Raw genomic sequence first — 17,090 nt, forward strand, 5'->3', positions numbered from 1 at the left:
TTATTCTGGCTTCTCCTACTGAGACACTGTCTTTTAGATTTTTGCTCACTTTTCTATTAGTTTCCTCAGAGTATATTATCTAAATTTAATTCCTTGTTCATTTTAGGTAATTCCTGTTTTTCTATAAAACTTATCTGTGGTATCCTTTACTGAAATTTTTTTTTCCTTTACTGAAAATTTATCATTTTTATTTAACCAAATTCACCAGTTTTATGCTTTATTATTTATATTTTTAAGTCTTATTTCAGAATTGTATTTTACTTTTAAATCTCAAAATTAGCTAATTTTAAATTATCTCTGAAAAGATAACTTTCACATTTAAAACTCGTTAATCTCAGCCCTGGCCTGTTAGCTCAGCGGTAGAGCATCAGCCCAGTGTGTGGAAGTCCCTGGTTCAATTCCCAGCCAGGGCACACAGGAAAAGCACCCATCTGCTTCTCCACCCCTCCCCCTCTCCTTTCTGTCTGTCTCTCTCTTCCCCTCCCGCAGCCAAGGCTCCACTGGAGCAAAGTTGGCCCGGGTGCTGAGGATGGCTCCCTGGCCTCCGCCTCAGGCACTAGAATGACTCCAGTTGCAATGGAGCAATGCCCCTATGGGTAGAGCATTGCCCCCTGGTCGGCATGCTGGGTGGATCTTGGTCAGGCTCATGCAGGAGTCTGTCTCTCTGCCTCCTTGCTTCTCACTTCAAAAAAATACAAAAGACCAAAACCAAACAAAACAAAACTCAATTTCATTGGAATTAAATTTTATAATGAGCTAGGTTTAAATTTTTTGTCATAATTGAAGGCATTTTTTTTCTTTATGCAATGAGTCAACACTAACCTTTTCTTTTACTTTGTGATATTACCTTTATTACACATAAATCTCTTACTAGTGTGTTGGTTTATTTCAAACCTCTATATTCCTGCTAACTGCTAAACAAAGATGGCATCTGCTATCGTTCATCTCTTCAATGTCTATGGCAGACCTTGCTAACTGAACACAGTATTCGTTCCAGCTGCAGATTCAGATTTATCTCCATACTGCTTTCCTTGTAGTTACTACCAGTCATCAATGTTGGTGTGTGAATGAAAACCCATTTACTATCTGTACACTACTAACGCCTATAATTTGGGGGGCCTTCAGAATGCTTAGTTTAGCTTAAGAAAGGTCTGAGCTGAATCTTTCAAATTAAAGAAGGAAGAGGCTAGAAAAACGAGTGGTTAAATAGTAAATGGATCTGGAAATTTCAAATTCAGATAAGTATTAAGGTAATAATGTTTACATTATGATTATAAGGTGAAAATGTTTACTACCAATTTGTAAATTGTGTAAAGGGCTACAAAGCACATTAAGTATGTATTAAAGAAGCAATTGAAATCAGTCATGTTTTCAGTTGGGAAATTTGAGACAAATAATTTTATTGTATATATTTATATTTTAAAATTTTTTACTAAATTTATTGAGGTGACATTGGTTCATAAGATCATATAGATTTCAGGCACACATTTCTATGATACATCATCTGTATATTGCTTTGTGTGTCTACCACCTAAAATCAAATCATGTTCCATCACCATACATTTAAAATTTAATCACCAAAAATTTATACCTTACAAATCAATGTAAGAGTAGGAAATAAAATATGCACCTCTTGGAAATGCATTGCATGCTGTCTTTGTGATCTTTGTTTTGTATCAAACAATGGATTTAAAGTTCTCCAAACTAAGTTGTAGAAAAGCATTTCACACGTGCTTGAAGATTCATAAAGCAATGAACTATTACCTTTATTTGAGGTTAAATATATTTTGTTCTATGAAGTCATTGAACTAATTGTGACATAAATTAGAAGTTAACTTTCAAAGCAGTAACAATTATTTGTCTCTATTAACAGGGCTACTCTAATGTGATGCTGAGATTGAACTTACCCAGGACTTGTTATCAAGGTTAACCTCAAAGTCTTGTGGAAGATCTGGAAGAAATAGGTAAGTGGCCTTTTGTTAATAATTCTCTCTTGTTCATTGTGCTGATTTCTGTTTTTCTAATGTTTATTTTATTTTAGTTTTTAATTAAATATTATTTTTACCCAAGATTTTTAAAAAGCTACCATTGAACCATAGAGACATGTCAAGAATGGCAATTGGAATGTTACCGCCGTCTCTCTTCTTGGGCTTCCCATGTCCCTTCTTATTGTGCTCGCTCTTCCTATTAAACTTGGTCTCATGTTTTCTGAAAATTAACATAAAATTGAAGGAGATGATTTGGTTTGAAATATTGAAATTATTCAGCAAGAAAAGCCTGTGGGGTATTTTCTGTTACCGTTATGTTGGCCTTTTATTCTGATGCTTTAGTGTTATTTTAAGATTCAGTTGATATTGAGGTTTTGAGGGCATTTTGAAATATCAGAGAAGAAAGAGAATAACATACTTACAATATTTTTTCTTGAAAGTTTGATATTTCTCATAAACTTTTGAGACCCAGCAAATCAGCTATTTAGAAAGCATTTGTTTTCTTTTTTAGTTAAATTTATTAGAATGACAATGGTTAATAAAATTATATAGGTTTCAAGTGTACATTTTTATGGTACATGATCTGTATACTGCATGGTGTCCCTGCCACCCAGTCAAATCTTCTATTACCATATATTTGACCCTTTTATCCTTTAACACCTCCCAACCTCCTTCCCTCTGTGTAAAGCCAGTAACTGCCGGCACCATCACAGCCACCTGGCCAACGCAGGTTCAGGTTTGATTCGGATAGGTCATAAAGAAGCAATTGATTCAAAAGCTGGTGTCCATTTTCCTTTATTCTAGACTCGCATTTGGCAAGTGAGTAAACACAAACACACTGGGCTCTGAAACCCACTTATTCAGTGCTCACAAAGCTACTGACACATCCGAGTTTTCCTAGAATCAAAAAGGCTTCCACCTCACCAGTCTTATTCACCTCTATTCCCCATCTCCTTCTTCTCCATGAACTGGCTTCTCCTTCCCCTATTCTACCATTTTGACTGCCTTCTCCACGTGGCTTCGCTGCCCTACTACCATATGGGCTTCTCCTCTCTACAAGAATGTGGCCACTCTCCCCAAAATGGCCTCCTAACTCCACCTTTTAAAACCTTTTGGCATGAAAGTCCCTCCTCCAGCACACATTAGCATAACCAAGCCTCTTCTCAAGCAAGAAGGGCATTAATATTATCACCTGGGTGATGAGCAGTTCCATCTTTAACAAAAAGAGTGAACAAATCCAGAAAATACAGATTTTGCAACTCATTTGCCTGACACTCTGGTAGCCATCACACTGTTGTGTGTCCATGAGTTATTGTTTGTTATTTTTTTTTAATATGCACGTCTTTAAATCTAATGATAGTTTCCTCTGGTAACTGTATCAATTTAGAAAATTTTAAATCCACTGTTTGGTCCAAAGCAAGGACTACAGAGGCAGCGTGAGATGTATTTCCATGAGATGCATATTTTATTTCCCATTCTTACTCAATATATACGATTTCTATAAAATTAGTTCTTTCATATCATTATTGTACCATGGTATCAAACACACAGTATGTCACAGGTGGTTAAATTAGTAATAATATAATTATAAAAAGAAAACAAAAAAAATTTTACATGAGGAAAATCTCTCCCTATATTTTACCCATCAAAACAAGGAAACCATGGTGTCTTGGCTTTCTCAGAATTTTTTTTTTTTGCCTACCCCACTCAAGAATTCTTTAATGTGAGTACGCCATCAGTGTAAGACAGGCCTCAGGACCTTTACTCTGTTATCCACACTGTTCAACCTTTTTCTTTAACTTCCTCCAAATAGAGGCTCTATATCTTCCCTTAAAGATTTTTGTCAATGAGCTTGAATTCTATAGTCAAGTATTTCTCAGGTAGTTTACCTACTATTTTGTCTGTGCACTTTTACTTGTTTTGTACCAACTTTATCATTTTGCCTTATATGCAAACAAAATGATTCCATTATTATTTAGCATTTAATATTTTTCCAATGTTTTGAGATTTCTTACTTCCTTTTATTCTTTTATTTAAACTGATTATCTTTACTGTGGCATTGCTTATGATGTAAGTAAAGCTGATATCATAATTCTTTGTTTAATATGTGGAGAGACTAAAAGACAAAAAAAAATTAAATGATTTTTTTTCCCAGTGAGAGAAGGGGAGATAGAGAGATAGACACTCGCATGTGCCCCAAGCAGGATCCACCCAGCATCCCCCACCTGAGGCTGATGCTCTGCCCATCTTTGGCCATGCTTGCAACCAAGCTATTTATAGTGCCTGAGGTAGAGGCTCTACAGAGCCAACCTTAGTGCTTGGCACAATGTGCTCAAACTAATTGAGCCATGACTATAAAGGGGAAAAGAGAGAGAGAATGGGAGAGAAGGGTGAGGGGTGAAGAAGCAGAGTTATCACTTCTCCTGTGTGCCCTGTTGGAACTCAAACCCAGGACATCCAGATACCGGGCCAACACTCTACCACAGAGTCAATCAGTTAGGGCCTAAAATTAATTGACTTGAAAAAGTATTGCTTGTTATGATTTTACAGCTAATAATAAACAACTAGGTATTATTAGAACCCATATCTGCCAACACTCAATTGTTTTTTTCTGGGCTATGTACATAATTTATGCTTACTATAGACAATGGCTAGTGATATAATCCATCTGTGTAAGGCTTTTAAATATTTAAATTTTTATTTTGGAAGTAATAGGACATTTGCTTTAATTATAGCAGGAGGATTTAGATTTATTAGCTGGAGATGCCTGGCAATGAACATCATGGAACTATGAGAGAAACAATTTTAAGAAAATATAGTAAATGAGTTTTAGAAATAAAATACTCTTCTTCCCAGAAGGGAACATAATTGTGTTTGAAGTTAGTCCTCAAAACTATTTCTGGAACTTGTTAATTAGACTTCTTCTTCTCAGATGCTTATAGTAGCAGTGTTTTATATTTTAAATGAAGACCAACCACATAATGGTGTAAATAATGCATAGACATTATGCCAATGTTCATCTTAATAGAAATGTATATTCTAGAAAAGTGTTTTTTCTTGGAAACAGAATTATGAAGCCTAGAACTGGAGGTATTATACTGAGAAGAATAAAATGATGTTGAGAGCAAGGGTTTGGGGGTCAGGTGGATATGGGTTTGCATTTCTGCAGCCAATTCTTAGCTTTTTTAAATGAACTTTGCTTCATTTTCTTAAATCTTTTTCCTCAGTTTTTAAACAGTACAATGAGGGACAAATACACTGATTTTGGGTTATTGAAGAAATTTAGCACATGCTATGTAGCTGTTTTCAAGAAATATTCGTGTTCTTTTTCCCTTTCCACTTCTCTTTTTCCTTCCCCCCAAATCCTCAAAGGGAATACTTGGTGAACTCTTTCTATTTTCAAACAACTTGTTTGGTGGTTAAATAACCTGACCTAAGTTATAAATCTAAAATGTGAGCTAGAATGCTTCATAAAACTTACAACTGAGAGTGTTTGTATACATGGGTAAATGGGTAGTTGAGTGAGTTTGTGTGTGTTTTACTTCACGATATTTGCAATTATTTTCAATTTCCTTTGTAAGAGTATTAAATGCAAATAAAATTCTTATTTTAGTTATTTTAATGGAGTCAAAATAAACTTAATTCACTACTTATAGAAAATTGCTGTTTCATAAATTATTAAAATTATACATCATACATGATGAAATATTTGCTCTGATTTTCAAGTAACTATAAAGTAAATGGACTGTACAGGAAGCTGATTTGGCTGAGTGGGAGCTTGGTCAGTGAGTCAGGTACATTGTGTGCTGACATTCTTGGAAAAAAGAAGCAGAGTAAACAAGGCTAGAAAGAGAGAGGCTATGGGTTGTAGCTGTTGAGAATGCAATTGAAAATCAGATTGGTTAGAACTGAGTTATGGTCCCAAAACAAAAATACCATATGTGAACCTTGGGTAAATCATTTCAATACTCTAACCCTTCATTTCTGAATCTAGAAAACAGAGATAATAATACATCTTATATAGAGTTGATTTGGGAATTAAATGTATAAAGGCATAATAAGCTTTTTTTTTTAAGTTTGTTGTTTTGTTCTTTATTATATTAGTTTCAAAGGTTGATTGTAATATCCAGACCACCTGGTGAATATCCTGTATAACATTCTACTTTGGTCCATGAAACGGTAAAAATGAGTTCATTCTGTAAATGTGATTGCTCTCTGTGTTTGGTTAGGGCGTGTGCTACTTCTCTACTGCTGTGTAACATATTGCATACTTAAAGGCTTAAAACAATATAGTTATTATCTCATAGTTTCCAATGGGAAGGAGAAAATGCATGACTTAGCTCAGGTCTTACAAGGCTGCAATCAGATACTGACCAGGCTGCCTTTTTGTTCACCTTCCAAAATCACTAGGTTTAGGCAGAATTTAGTTCATTGCAGTTGTAGGACTGCAGTCTTCAGCTCCTGGAGGCATTTAGGTCTCCTGTCCACATGCCGTCTTTGTGTGCAGCCACCTCCTCAGGTCACATCATAATAGCTCTGTTCTACAGCCAGCAGGGAGTCTCCACCGTTTGCTAGCAAGGTGGAGGCATGCATGTGCATATGCATATATGTATGACTATACATATAAAACACATACGTATTTCCCCATGTATAAGACTCACTCTTTTCGGATAAAATTAGAATCTAAAAACTGGGTTTGTCTTGTATAGCAGTTGTAGATTTTTTTTTTACTTGTATTTCCTGCTTTTTTGCTTTTGTATTTGCGCTCATTGTTGAAGACAGTGAGTCGTCATCAGACACAGATGAAGACAAGCTAATGGATGGGAGTTTTGACAGTGATGAGGAGTCATATGAATTTTATGATGAGCAAAACTTGAGTTCAATAATTTTATGTAATACATTTTTTCAAATTTCGGGCCCCAAAATTAAGGTGCATCTTATACATGAGGATATACGGTATATATGTATTAACATAATCATCGAAGTGACATCCCATAACTTTTGTCATATTGTACTGGTTAGAGGCAAGTCACAGCCCTGCCTAGAAAAAGGGAGGCAACTATGCAGGGTGTGAACATTGGCGCCTGACCTGTGGTGGCGCAGTGGGTAAAGCAGTCAAGCTGGAACCCTGAGGTCACCAGTTCAAAACTCTGGGCTTGCCTGGTCAAGGCACATAGGGGAAACAACTACTACTACGAGTCGATACTTCCCACTTCTTCCCCCTCTTTCTCTCTGTATCTCTAAAAAAATCAGAAACAAACAAAAAAACACATTGGGGCCACCCTAGGGTCTGTCTGCCACAGCCTTTTAAATTTATTGATTTAAAATTTGTTTATTATAGATATTATTTTAGAATTTTACAATTACTTAATATTTAATAAAGAGGGTTATGGTCACAAATTCCAAAATTTTATTCTCAGTTGGACTTATAGTATAACTCCCAGCAGGCTATTATCTCTGCCAAATATGTATCCATTATTTCAAGCTGGCTCACCACCAGCCTAAATACAACCTAACCTAACACTTTCCAGAATCTGACCTAAATACCCAACTGTTTGCCCATTATTCTGATGTGTATACTCTGACCCACATGCCTTACACTTGCCTACGCCTTTGCCGGTGTGCATCCTACTGTTTCTTTCCAGCCTCCATTTCTTCTGAAGTGCATTTACATCTCCATCACTTCCATTACATTTTTCCCGTTTCTTTCCTCCTTTTTAGCCTCCTTCAGCTCAAGACTTTTATTACAATAGCCTGATATCTGTATTATCCATATCTTTCATATAACAATATCTTAAGAAATATTCACTAAATATAAAAGCACCTCCTTGATTTAGAACAGTGGTCAGTTTGAGAGTCATATTTCCAGGGACGTTCTTCATAGATTATTCACACTTATATTGACTCAGTAATCTGAAGTCCCTCAAATAACCTCTTAATTACCTTTAAGAATTCATGACCACTTACACATTTGGAACTGATGGCACATGGGGAAAACATGACTAAATGGAGTCCAGAGGGTGGGTTGTGCTAGGCAACCTCAGTCTAAGGGTTCTTAATGATCCCTGTCTCTTGGTTTTATACCATTTTTCCCCCTTCCATATTTACTGAAGTTCGTCTGTGTGGCCTATAAAATGTGCCACATATGATGCTTTTCAGATTAGTTTATAGAAGATATTAAGACATCTGTTTTGGGTGTTCTTTCTCTCTCATTTCCCTCTTCCCTTCACTCTGTTTCTCTGTCTTATGACTAGCTCTGGGGGAGGTGAGCTGCCATGTCGTGGTCCATGGTGAGGAACTAAGTCCTCAGACAGGTGAGCAATAACAGACCACTTTCTGAGAAACCCTATGTTTAAATCACCCAGCTGAACCACTCTGATTCCTGGTCCTCAGAAGAAACTGTATAAGATACTACTTTTTGTTCTAAGCTGTTAACTTCACATGTAACTTGTTATGTAGCAATAGATAATTAATACAGTATGAAATACCTTACCCCTAAAATTATTTCCACTAATTTCATTACCGTCCTTGGCTTTTTGTGTGGGAATACAAGGATTAATAGTGTACTTAATTTATTTATGGTCTGTAAGTAAATGTATGGGATAGACATACATATTTATAAGATAGTAAGCCAAGTGAGAAGCACATGTGAAATGTTTAGATTTCACCTGGAATACTGATTTTATAATATATAGAGGCCACTTTTAATCTCTTTCTCATTGATCACATCAACATTGGAGAGTAAGTTCACCTGGGACTGGGTAGGTCAGGGTGCGGGTCTGGTACTGGTTCTTTTGTAAATGAGCTGTTTGGAATAGTTATGGACACTCTGACCTTTACAGAGTTGGAGCTTGCAGAATCTAGTCTACTAACCTATCATGCTAGTTTCCTGTTGTTATTTAACTTCTTTACAGAGTTGTAAGAGTAAACTTACATAAAAACACCTAGATATATGGACATACATTTGGGGTGCTCTGCTTTCAAATGTTGAGTTCACTAGAAAATTAATACATTTCATTTCCAGGAAGGAAAACTGAGAAGTATATATCAACAAGTAACAGAGCAATGTTTTTATTTTAAGTTCCATTAGGCTATGTTACAGGCTGCCTTTTTGAAAGGCACTTTTATTCAAGATGATAAGGTCACTCTAACTTATATTTTCCTCCCTCCAATTATTTTGGATGATAAAAATACAAATTATATATTTTATAATTCTTTATATAAACCTTTATAAGGTTTTATATAAGTTTTATATAAAGTTTTATTTTGGATGATAAAAATACAAAATATGTATTTTATAATTCTTTTTTTTTTTTTTTTGTATTTTTCTGAAGCTGGAAACGGGAGAGACAGTCAGACAGACTCCCGCACGCCCACCGGGGGCGACGCCCTCCCCCCGGGGTGCCGCCCTGCCGAGACCAGAGCCACCCCAGCGCCTGGGGCAGAGGCCAAGGAGCCATCCCCAGCGGCCGAGCCATCTCTGCTCCAATGGAGCCTTGGCTGCGGGAGGGGAAGAGAGAGACAGAGAGGAAGGAGGGGGGGGGTGGAGAAGCAAATGGGCGCCTCTCCTATGTGCCCTGGCTGGGAATCGAACTCGGGTCCCCCGCACGCCAGGCTGACGCTCTACTGCTGAGCCAACCGGCCAGGGCCCTATAATTCTTTATATAAACCTTTATAAGGTGTTATATAAAGTGATCTTATAACTATAAGATCACTTCTATCTTACTGTGATGATAGAATCTGGGCAAAAATATAGTTTTATATTAAAAAATATAGTTTTATATTAAAAAATATTATTTCTATCAGAAAAAGAGAGTTCATATTTATAATTAAAATTTTTGGTTTAGAGTGATCCACTAGTAATATTTTTCAACCCATATATAAAACAGCAAAATATAGATTTTTAACTGGTCTTTTTTCAGATCAACTGAGCATTAAATACATTTTTAATAGTTTTATTTGATGGAAAGAGCATCATTATAATAATCATTTTGCAGTCTATATCAAGTATGAACCAACATCACTTATTACCAAGTTTGTGCTTTTGGGAAACATTTTCATGGTATCTAACAGTATTGTAGCACATTTCTTATCATGAATCTTTAATGACATCATTTTCCAACATGAGTTGTTGCTCAAATTTACTGATTGTGTTGTGGTTAAAATCTCATCCAGCAGCTATATTTAAAATGTCATACAAATTTGTAAGGAAAGGTTTACTGAAACTGCTGTTACATTAGTAATGGAATGAAAATGTTATAGAAGAAATGCTATGCAGTTTGAATGTTTTTACTGTTTTTTCCCCTATATGATATCTGAGGGCAATTCAAGTTTTTACCATTATCTGCTGGAGAACAGAGAACTATTATTGTAGGTGTCATGTAAAGTGAAGTTAGAGGCTGAAGCTCCTTTTTAGCTGTCAGCCTTATTAAGGAGCTCCTCTGTGTTGAACCCAGCACCTGGTGTTGCACGAATTGTATGTCTCAGAGCCTGGGGAGAGCTCTCCCTCTCTTCACTGTGGCTTCATTAGGCCCTGCTCACATTGCCACTGCTGCTCTGCCTCATGCAACTGTCCAGCTGTAACTCACAGCACAGTAGGTCTAATATAGATTGACGCCTTTGCCTGAAGACTGATTGAAACTTGTGTCTCAGAGCTGCTAATGCTCACTGAACCATTTTATTGAAGATAAAGTAAATAAAATAGATTGCCATATGAGAATTCTCTGAAATCAAATGGAATAATTTGGCAGATTTAAGGCCATGAAAAAGGCAAAGCAGTGAAACAGACGTGAAGCTTTTTATCTTCAGGATATCCAGATATAAATATTCTTGTTTTTTTCCCAGATTGATACATGTTAAATATAATTCTCAAATGTCATATTTTGATCTTAAAGAATGGATTCTCTGTAAGAAATTAATATGAATAAAAACTTTTGAGACCACAATATTTTGATGATATTTTCCTGTCCTTTTCTGATACTTAAGTGCATGGATCAGTAGCCTCAGTGAATTTAATAAACAACACAAATGAAAGGATTTGCCAAAGTGCACTATAAAACAGTAAGGTTTGAAATATAACAGTAATCCTCAGCTTTCTAAAAGATGCTAGTAATCTTGAATGTTTTATTCATTAACTAAGTGTATGTGTTCACATGAGAACAACCTCTTTTAGAAACTGTCCTGTGATATTTCCACTCTTTGACTACAATGGGATAGGTTTATATAAAGAATTATAAAATATATATTTTGTATTTTTATCATGCAAATAATTTGAGAGAGAAAAATATAAGTTAGAGTGACCTTATCATTTTGGAACCTATGAAATAATGGCAATAGCATATGATATAATGATAGAATATTTAATTTCTAAAATATAATGGTCTCAGCAATTTCATGAAGGTGTATGAAAAATCTGATGGAGAGAAATCAAGATCCCTTATTTGATTGCCTGAGTAGGTGAGATTAAATGAGATTAAAAGTAAATAGTATAGAAGAAAAATCAAAGGATTTGGGTAGAAAAGTGCCTGATCTGTCTAATAAAACATAGTTTTTTTTCAGCCTTATAAAGACTCTTTCGTGTTAATATTTTTTTCTGCAATTTCTCTTATGGTTTCTCCAAATTCAAGATAATCCCTTTTACATGTGCAGTTTGTTTCTAAAATTTGCTAATACATTTCATTCATTTCTTTCTCAGGTAACGATTAGTAATAACTTTTCAGTTGTTTATACTGCTCAAGAAAAATTAGGGGACATTTCAAAATAAATATAAAATGATAAAAAAGAAGCATTTGATTTTTTTTTATTAAACAAGAACATCAGAAAAGCAAATGACAAGTCAGAGAAAGTTGTTGGATTATGCAAATGAGATGTAAATCCCAACTTTTATTTCATGGGTGAAAATGCACTGTACAGAAGGCTGAAAGTACTGGAGTATCTGCACATTCCCTGACCCCCTAATTTTTGTGAGCAGTGTAAATACATTTTTCATTTAAATCTATTTTTTTGTTTCTAAGTACCCAATAGTTTATCATTTCTTACAACTATGAACTATGTCATAATGATTTTAACTAACCTTGTCATCAGTTAGATGCAAAAACATACATTACATTCTTATATGAACAATGAACTATCCTAAAAAAAATACTTTGACACATTTTTTTGCTCAATCAACTAATGTTATAAGTCAGGAACTGCAGAGGGTATTAACTATAGATGTGACCCTTTTCCAACTTAAGGTTCAGTCAGTCTCAGGGTTCATTCAGTATCTCTTGAAAGAGCAGCGATCACATTGGTAAAGACACAGCCATTATAATGTTGTCATACAACACATTATTTACTTGATGGTGTTGATCTTGACTTAAAAAAACTTACTGTACTGTCAGTCATATAAAAGTATAACATACAATTATTTATAGTACATAATAATTGGTAATGATAATAAATGTTATTGGTTTATGTATTTACTATATCATAATTTTATCATTATTTTAGAGTGTACTGTTTGCTGATTTAAAAAGTTTTCTGTAAAAATGTATATCAGGATATGCTAGTAGCAGCCTCATAGATTTCCTATTCACCACTTTCCTAGACTGTATCATTTTCTCTTATGCTTGATTTAATTACGTTGTGTCAGTCATTTATTATGGCTCCTGAGTGTACAACATCCACTGCTAATGTCACCAGTAAGAGACTGCATCCACGGATTAATCTGGAAACAAAATTAAACATTACTAATAACCACAAAGGTGGAAAATCAGTGATAGTTATTGCTTTATTCCACTATAGTTAAGATCTTGAAGAACAAGAACAAAGTGACAAAGCAGTTATATGATCTGATTCATTGAAGCAACAAGACTAACAGAAATTTGGGAAGGGCCATATCATATATATAAAGTAATGTCTGTTGACCTGGATTGAGGGCAAGACACAAAAGCATATCCCTCTCAGCACCATGACAATCACAGCCAAAGCAAAGAGTTTGTTTGCACTGTTGAAAGAAAAGTCTGTTCCTGACTATGATGCTGAATTTACTGCCAGCTCTGGGTGGTTTGAACTATTCAGGAATCGTTATTCATTATATACTGCTCACAGCAACTAGGGGATATTTTATCGCTTCATATTCATTTTGAAATATTCTCTAATTTTTATGAGCAGTATATTATGTGAAAGTGAATGATGAATCTGCAAGTGCTGATGTGAAGGCAGCTGAAGATTTTTATTTTTTATTTTTTAATTTTTTTTTGAGAACTCTAGATAAGCTGATTATGGAGGAAAATTCTTTGGCAGAGCAAATATTCAATATGGGATGAAAACTTCCTGTTCTGGAAACGGGAGCCTAAAATGACTTTCATTAATAAGGAGGCCAACTTACTGCCAGTTTCAGGGCTTTTTAGGATAGGATAAAAGTCTCACTTGGGGGCAGTGTTACAGCTACAATTGAAACACCTTGTGACTTTCAGGCATGTCAATAAGCACACACTTCAAGTGTCCTAGAGGAGCAATAAGAAGTCATGATGACCCAGCTCATCTTCCAAGATGCCCACCTGAATTGCTATGCTGGAGAAATGGGGAAGTACTGTTTGGAGAATAAGTTATCTTTTAAGATTTCACTTATTATTGATAATGTTCCTGCACATCTCCTGTATTTGGTGAGCTTTATACCAATATCAAAACTAGTATTTCCCTCTCCAAATACACTTTTTTTTATCAAATCCATGATTCAAGAAGTTATATAACAACTTTTAAGACCTACTGCTTGAGGAGGACTTACTGCTGCTATTGAGGAAGACACTGAGCCAGCTCTGGAAGGAAGACTATGTGAGTGAGTGTATCAAGAACATTGCTTGGGTGTGGGATGGTGTCACCAAGGAGCGTATGGATGGCGTCTGAAGAAGACATCAGTAGGCTCTTTTATGACTTCAAAGGATTTGCCAAAGGTGAGGAGGTTGCAAATAATCAACAAGGCTGTGCTTGAGGTGGCAAACGACTTTAACCTGGGTGTGGATGAAGATGACACTGAGGAGCTCCTTGAGGTGGTTCCTGAGGAGCTGAATAATGAGTTGTTGGGACTGGAACATCAAAGAATAGATGAAGAAGAAGCAAGACAGAAGGCAAATGGGATGAAGAGAAAGAGAAGAACTTGCAAGGAATTTCATAGTGAAGTTCAGCAGATGCTTTTGCCTACCTCAGCAGGCTTCGTAAAAAGTTTGAAAACATGACTCCCAACACTAAAAGGGTTTTCATGAATAGACAGGAATGTTCATGGTACATTATCTGCTTACAAACATAGCTATGTTTTAAAAGAAAATAAACGAACCACACCAACTTCCATGGAAATATTTCTGAAGAGAGTGACACCTGCTCAGGAAAAGCCTCTGACCTTTGAAGAGGTCTTTGAGGAAAACAGGGGTCCCCAAACTATGGCCCGCGGGCCGCATGCGGCCCCCTGAGGCCATTTATCCGGTGCCCGCCACACTTCTGGAAGGGGCACCTCTTTCATTGGTGGTCAGTGAGAGGAGCATAGTTCCCATTGAAATACTGGTCAGTTTGTTGATTTAAATGTACTTGTTCTTTATTTTAAATATTGTATTTATTTCAGTTTTGTCTTTTTACTTTAAAATAAGATATGTGCAGTGTGCATAGGGATTTTTTCATAGTTTTTTTTATAGTCCGGCCCTCCAACAGTCTGAGGGACAGTGAACTGGCCCCCTGTGAAAAAAGTTTGGGGACCCCTGCAGGAAAAGGTGTCGTTATCAGAGGAGATGGCAGCTCCACATGTGGTGCTGCCCCCAGAGACCTCCCGGTTGAGACGGAATGTGGCTGTGAGGATGGTGGTATCGAGGACCCTGCTTCTGTGTGAACCTAGGCTAATGGGTGTGTTTGTGTCTTAGTTTATAACAAAAAAGTTTAAAGGATTAAAAATAGAAAAAAGCTTATAGAACAAGGATATAAAGAAAGAAAATATTTTTTGTACAGTTGTGTTTGTGTTGTAAGCTAAGTATTATTACAGAAGAGTCTGAGAGTTAAAAAAATAAAGTTTATGAAGAAAAATATTACAGTGAACTAAAGTTAATTTATTATTGAAGAAAGAAAAATACTTTAAAAAATAAATTTAAGGTAGCCCAAGGTACAGTGATTATAAAGTTTATACCAGTGTACAGTAATGTCCTAAGGCTTCATATTCACTCCCCACTCACTCAAATAATTCAACTAGAGCGACTTCCAGTACTGCAGCCCCATTCATGGTAAGCACCCTTTGCAGGTGTACCATTTCTTATGTTTTGATACAAGCTACTTTCCATTGTGTTACAATCAAGTGCAGTAACCTGCTGTACTGAAATGTAGCTGCCAAGCAATAGGCTGCACCATATAGCCCAGTTGTGTAACCCATCCAGGTTTCTGTGTGATCTGTGATGCTTGCACAGCGAATGACAAAATTGCCTAACAATGCACTTCTTATAACATATCTTTGCCATTAAGTGACATATGACTGTAATTTTATGTTCTTAGTGTTCTAGTGCTCTCATATTTTATATTTATTTTTCTTCATTGTATATTCCAAATATTTTTCTCAAATATTAAAGAGAAATTCCTCTACCCAGAATTATATCTTATTTACCCTGGACTCCTTTGAGATTTTGGTTTTCAGTGTGGATTTGCCTTCAGAAAATTGTGTTAAAAGTTTTCTTGAAATGAGGAGAACATGACGCCCAGGCTGTGAGGTGAGGAGCATGTGACGCTGAGGCTCTGAGGAGCCCCAGTTCCTCTAACAGTATATTCTAGATGTTCAGCAACGTGGTAAACTGCAGATAAGAGGAACTTGTAGGAAAAGAGATGCATTTAGTATGTCAGCTCCTGAACTCATCCATATTTTCTTTATACTCTACCTTTCCTCTGGTCATCCCTTATTCCTGCTTTGCCCTAAATATACATTATGTGTACTTTTTAAAATATTTTATTGTCTTTTTATATTACTAGTTTTGGAATAGTGTGTGTTCTTTTGGCCTTAGTGTCTGCTCTCTCAGACAGTATTGCACCCTGGCTCCCACCTGGTGGTGGCCGCGGTGGTGGCAGTGGTGATGATGATGATGGTGAAGATGGTCATATCTGACATTTATTTAGTCCTGGGTACTCTTCTTAAGTGATTAACCAACAGTAATTTGTTTAATACTCACAATATAGTAGTTAGATACTTATGAGGTTGAGACCATTATTGTCTCCATTTTCAGGGAGAGTGAGGCCCAGGATGGTTCAATCTTTTGCCCAGTGTGTGTTCTACAGGTCATGTGTGGCAGAGCTCAGATCAGATCTAAGGCAGACTAGGGCCAAAGCCCTCCATTGCTGGATGCCCAGGACTACTAAACAACCTACCTTCGGTGTATATTAATCATATAAAGGGTTGATGGTGCCATTTATCACATTAAAGGTTTGGAATCTACAATATTTATTATTAATGTGTTAATATATTTATCAAAATAAATTATCTTTCTTTTTTCAATTGAAAAAACATGGACTAAAGTATGAAAATGTTAGTAAGTAGGACTACCCTAAACCTGTTGAAGCAATTGGTTAGAGGCCCTGGGCCTTCCAGACAAACACCTGCGCCCTTCTTCAGTTGTCCAGCGTGCTGGAGATGCTACCCAGAGCTGATGGACCATGTGGCCGGACAAAGCCAGCGTGGAGGATGACATCCACAGAAGAACCACCCAAAAACGATCAGGAGGCGGGGCCATCACCAGCACCTGACACTGTAATGGCTGAACCAGGATGGCAGCATGGCCACCCTGGCCCAGGTCCAGCTCCTCAACTTGCTTTGGAGAGGTAGTGTGACAGCTTGGAATCACCTACACCTCCAACCAAGCACTCTGCGATGTCTGAAAACTCACAAACACCAAACACCTAACTAGTAAGGCCAGCCTGTGGTGCGTACCCCTGTCGCTGAAGGGCGTAGATGCAGTTCTGGAGGAGCGTCCAGGTGTGTAGTCCCTATGGTATGCCCACCCGTGGGAGAGACCCAACGGCGCGTGGAGACCAGGTGGTTTAATGGTTCTGACACCAGAGTGGAGCGTGATCTGCTCTAGCCAGTCCAGCCTGACATGCCTG

At 36.6% G+C, this 17,090-nt stretch overlaps 1 protein-coding gene across 2 annotated transcripts in view; it reads left to right on the forward strand.

The window, feature by feature from the left end:
• Positions 1 to 17,090, forward strand: part of FOXP2 (forkhead box P2) — a 673,365-nt gene that overhangs the window by 213,865 nt on the left and 442,410 nt on the right. For both annotated transcript variants that reach the window (XM_066262149.1, XM_066262151.1), the window contains exon 3: positions 1,874 to 1,964. The gene's annotated coding sequence lies outside the window, so the exon portion shown is untranslated. The remainder of the gene's footprint in view (positions 1 to 1,873; positions 1,965 to 17,090) is intronic.

The sequence above is a fragment of the Saccopteryx bilineata genome, chromosome 2, assembly GCF_036850765.1.
Source record: "Saccopteryx bilineata isolate mSacBil1 chromosome 2, mSacBil1_pri_phased_curated, whole genome shotgun sequence".
Lineage (NCBI taxonomy): Eukaryota > Metazoa > Chordata > Mammalia > Chiroptera > Emballonuridae > Saccopteryx > Saccopteryx bilineata.